Source organism: Talpa occidentalis, unplaced genomic scaffold, assembly GCF_014898055.3.
Source record: "Talpa occidentalis isolate TD23 unplaced genomic scaffold, MPIMG_talOcc4v2.1 talOcc4.1219, whole genome shotgun sequence".
Taxonomy (NCBI): domain Eukaryota; kingdom Metazoa; phylum Chordata; class Mammalia; order Eulipotyphla; family Talpidae; genus Talpa; species Talpa occidentalis.
This window is the reverse complement of record NW_023601234.1, coordinates 16374-21789: the sequence shown is the minus strand read 5'-3', so window position 1 is coordinate 21789 and position 5416 is coordinate 16374. Positions and strand designations below refer to the sequence as shown.

At 35.0% G+C, this 5416-nt stretch overlaps 1 non-coding gene across 1 annotated transcript; it reads left to right on the top strand.

The window, feature by feature from the left end:
• Positions 1-4380: 4380 nt before the first annotated feature.
• On the top strand, positions 4381-4486 carry LOC119242610 (U6 spliceosomal RNA). The gene has a single exon (XR_005124522.1). It is a non-coding gene; the product is annotated as a U6 spliceosomal RNA (small nuclear RNA).
• Positions 4487-5416: the final 930 nt, after the last annotated feature.

Sequence of the window (5416 nt, the reverse complement as noted above, 5' to 3'; positions counted from 1 at the left end):
AAATATTTTTTATGCATATTTCTTGGGAAGGTGAGAAAACTACTTTAGAAATCTCTTCCATTACATAGAATCAAAATAATCAAATGATCTAGGTTATCAAATAATCCAACATTACCTTGGAAAACTAGCCCAGAACCTTACTAGGCTAAAAGGCTTGAGTTGATATAGAAGAACTTAATCTTCTGCCATTGTAATTCATAACATGATCACAAAAATTAGTATTCAAATTATGTTTCTTTTCAAAGTGTTACATTCATCTCTAGTTTTCTGTCTCAAAAGTCTCTGTTCCTTTTGAGTTTCCCATTCTGTTTTAGTATTCTGAACTAGATAGAAGAACTAAGTTCTCATCATCTTCTAAATAATCTTTTTTATTAATTCTTGCTAAGAACAACGTCAGGAAAATTGTAGGATGTACATATAAACACAGAAGCAAAAAGTCACAGATTTTCACCCACCCACTTTTTCCTTCAAAGTTAGCTGTGAATACCATCCTCGGCTCTGTTACTACCCACTATACCCCTTGATCCTACCTGGTAAAGCCTGATGATATGGGGGTGACAAAGCATCTTCATAATTTGAACTTCCCGGAAAATCTTCTTCAAGTTTCTTCATCCAGCTGGGTCTTATCTATGATCTTGATGGCAACCTGAAAAAGAAGGAAGAAAATTTACTCTGATGCATTATTAAAAGCAGTTTACTAAGGAAAATTAAATCCACTTTAAGACATTATATTCCACAAAAGACAAGCTGCCAGTATTTTGTTTACAGAATGTCAATGACGAAAATGAATTTACTCTTTTAAAAAGACAGGAAATGGATTCCTAGCAAGTTGGTCTCAAAGGAACAGACTCCAAAAGCTAATGGGTCTTCTGCCATTTCTTAAATTGCTCCTATAGTAAAAACCCCATGATAAACACTTCATTACTCTATAGATGTGGTTACTCTCTGGGTAAATCATGCTTTGGTGCAGAGAACAGAATGTAGGGCCTCTCATTAAGATAAGAAGCTTGTATTGTAAGTACACGATGATTTAGTGAGGTTCGACCAGAAATTCCACAGGTATACTCCACCTCTCCCTGGTGCTTGGGTAACTCCATAATGATGGTGATTGCAGCAGCACTTATCACATGCTGAACACTTAGTATGTGCAGACATAATTTTTAGTGCTTTGAAAATACTAGCTCATTAACATCACCAAATATTATTATTACCCTTGTCTTATAATAATGGAAACAGACACAGAGATTAAGTAATTTACCCGAGATCAAGTAATTTACAGGTATTGTGTGATAGATCCAAGGTTAAAGAACAGGAAGCTTGGCTTTAGTTTAAATGCTGAACAATAATTCTATAAAAATCTGAAGCTCATTCCATACTCTGTACACTGTTTCAGCATAAAATATACCTTTCTATTCTGGTCATATTGTTAGGATACCCAGCAGCACACACATTTTAAAACAGAATAAAAGATATATTTTGAAAATCTACTAAATCTAAACTTTATTACATTTTAGTGGAATATTCAAAAAATATTTGTGTTGTCCAAAAATACCTGTATCTCTCAATTGCAAATTATTCGATCAGTACGTAATCAGTGAATATTAGTTGGATGAAGAGGATGGACTATGAAAATTTTAGTTTCTTTCAATTCTTAAAATTCTATACACTGTGAGAGGAAACGAAAAAAAAAACAGGGAAACAAAATTTCAACACTAATAATGTTTTAACCCAGAGAAACAGGCTATATCAACCTATACAGAGATTAATTACATGTACAAATGACTAGCAAAAAAAGTGACTCTGTAGTTGTTTCACCACTCAGAATGAGAACTGGTGGGAGAAAGGCACGGGGAACATATTTCAGCCCAATTCCAAGAGCACTTAAGCTCTGCTTATTGATGGAAAATGAGCTATTATGTAGCTTGAACTACAAAGATTAATCAAACATGGCCTTAATTTCCAGAAGCTCACAATCTACTAGGGAATGAGAAGTTTAAAGCAGACAACAGTGTTTGAAGTACAATTAATAAAACTTTAATTTACTAAAACTAACAATATCATATAGATGTCATATTTACATTTCATACCCAGTGTATCTAATTTCGTATAAAGGGAATGTGGTCCTACATATTGAAATGTACTCACCTTTTCAGTGAGAATTACATTAAGTACAATTTGTTCTTAGAAGGTGGATAGAAGTTTTAATAGATTAAAACATCAGATTTCTGTCTACTTTTCAGTGAGATTCAAGATACACCAAGACAAAACTTTTGCTTACCAGTTGAATATGGTATCAAAAGGAAGGACTTGGGTGTCAAGTCCTTGGGTTCAAAATATTGAAATTGTCCCTTCATGTATAACCTTGAACAAGTTAGTAACTTTTTCTATCGCACCTTTCCAATAAAATGTGGGCAAGAATGAGCCTACTTTAATCACCTTTAAAGATAATAGATGCAGCCTGTTTAGAATAATGTCCAACACGTGGTAAACACACAACATGCATTCATTACAGGTACTGCTTTCATTATTTTTTTTTTTATTTAATCAAGCCTTAAATGTTAGGCAATTCTTGGCAAGAATTAAATTACGCTTCACTAAGCAACATAATCTTGGATCTGAAACACATCAATTCCTTGCTCAAGGGGCACGTTGCAGGACCAAGAAGCAAAATAGCTAACAATCTGTGGGAAGCATTCAGAACCAACAAGGTAATTCAAGCTAATGTGGGAAGAACATGGAAGGAATGGAGCTGGGAAAAAATGCATTCTGTTCAGGAAAGTCACACTGGGCAACAGGAAGGAACCCACAGCAAGAGCTAACCCTGAGCCAGAGAAAGAAAGTATCTGCTTGTTTCAACAGGCCAGATTCCCCCTTTTATCCCTACTAAAACACAAACACCTGAGAGGTGGATGTGCACATAGCAGAAACATGAAGGGCCACTTAAGGAAGAAGGTGACTTGCTAAAGTTCAGCTCTCACCTTGGTTTCAAACTGGAAAGAAAGGTTTTCTAAAAAGCAGAAAAGTGCTAATGAAACAGAGAAAATAACAAGTCAAGGAGCAGGTAGTTTACAAACAGTATAATTATTTTGAGAATACCCGAAGAGATCAACAATCATGAATCTTCACTGCTATATACTACTGGAAGAGATAGTAAAGGTTTCAGCTAAACTACACACCCATTGCTTGAAAAATTAAAGGTGTCCACAGCGAGGGTTAAGTCCAAAAGCAAAGGGTAGAAACAGAAGATAAACTGGCAAACAATGTTTTTGATTACTACTAAAATGTATGGATCACATACTTGTACTTTCATATGAAAATCATCACAAGCAGGAAACTTCTAATACATTACCAAGAGACCATATATTTGCCTCTTCAATACAGAATTCTTTTATCTTTCTAAGAGCAGGACTTATATGAATTAGCACTAATTAATTTTGCATGGCACTGTAGCAAATATACTGCTGAATAGATACAGGTTTTAGCACTCCTTAAGAAATCCCTACCCAAGATATTTCCATTCAACAGATTCTTCTTTTCTAATTGGCATATGGTGTGAAAAAAATTAAACTCAGGATGTGCCAAATGTAAAGTCATAGTTCTTTACTATTCATTCCAGAAGGGAAAAAAATAGCCATTTTCCCCATTTAGTTCTCACTTCTAAACTACAGTTCTTCAACTCTTACCTCATTTTTGCAAGCATGGTAATGCTCGCAGGGAATGAAAAACGTGGTTTCTTCACAACAGGCAGTATTTCACTTGCATATCCCTACACCACATTCAGAGTCAAGATAGGGTGACAACAGGATCCAAGGAGCCAAGGAAAGGTGAAGTATTACAATCAAAACAAACCACCTTCCTCCCCACCCAGCAGAAAAAAGTAGGGCTCGTCCCTTAGAGATGTGCTATGATGAATCGGCACTTAAAAAGAAATACAAAGACCACGAGTGCAAAAATTCCTCCACAGAGAGCGCACACTCCCTTAGACTAGTACGCAGATGTATGCATAATAATTTCACAGGATACACTAAACAGACTGAATGTCTTAAAGAAAGGAAAACATTATGACAGTGTGGAGAAAAGTTTATTTTTTCCAATATTTTTAAGGAAAGAAGCTCTACTTTTCACTAAAATATCTTAAAATGTAGACAGATATCGAACATGTCAATGTGAATTATTTTCTTTAGGGTTATGTTTTTTTAATTAACTTCTCTAGCTACATTTCTTCCCCCTTATTTCTAGATCATTCTCAGCTCAGATCAAGAATCATTTTACATGCCAGGCCTGTGCAATCCAATACAGTGGGCTCCCATCATGTGTGACTGAGCACTTGAAATGTGACTGACCCAATGTGAGGTGCTATACATCAAGAGGGTATGCCTGGGGCTCACTTTGGCAGCATATATATTAAAATTGGAACAACAGAGGAGACTGGCATGGCCCTGTTCAAGGATGACACACGAAAATTCATGACACACTCCATTTTTTTTAAAAAGTTACACCAGATTTCAAAATTTCAATATTAAAAAAACAATGCAAACTATTTCATTGATTTTATATCAATTATGTCTAGAAATATCTCAGATATACTATAATAAATTGTAAGATATATTATTAAAACTAATTTCAATAAAAATTTCTCCCTATGGAATGGGAGAAAATATTGATCAACCATATATCTGATAAGGAGTTAACATCCAAAAGATACAAGGAACTCATACAACCCAATAGCAAGAAAAACCCAAATAACCCAATTTAAAATTGGGCAAAGGAAGTAAACAGTCATTTTTCTAAAGATATACAAGTGGCCAGGAGATACATGAAAAAGTACTCAACATCACTCATCATCAGGGAAATAGATATACATGAAAACACAACGGGATATGAATTCACACATTAGAATGTCTGTGATCAAAAAGATAAGAGACACAAATGCGAACGAGGGTGTGGCGAAAAGGGAACCCTTGCAGACTGTTGGTGGGAATGTAAACTGCAGTCACTAGAAAAAAGTACTGAGATTCCTCAAGAAATTAAATAAAAACTACCATATGATCCAGCAATCCCACTTCAGGGTATATGTATATATCCAAAGGAAACAAAATCATCTCAAAAAGATATTTGTATTCCCATGTTCACAGCAGCATTATTCACAATAGCCAAGTATGAAAATATCCAACAACAGATGAATGGATAAAAAAAATTCTCTCTCTCTCTCTCTCTCTCTCTCTCTCTCTCTCTCTCTCTCCTTATACACACACAAGGAGAGAGAGAAAGAGAGAAAGAAAGGAATATTATTCAGCCTGAAAATAAATAGGAAATCCTGTTATTTGTGACAACATAGATGTATTCGGGGGGCATTATGCTAAGTGAAATAAGGCAGAGGCAAATACTACATGGTATCACTTATATTTGAAATCCT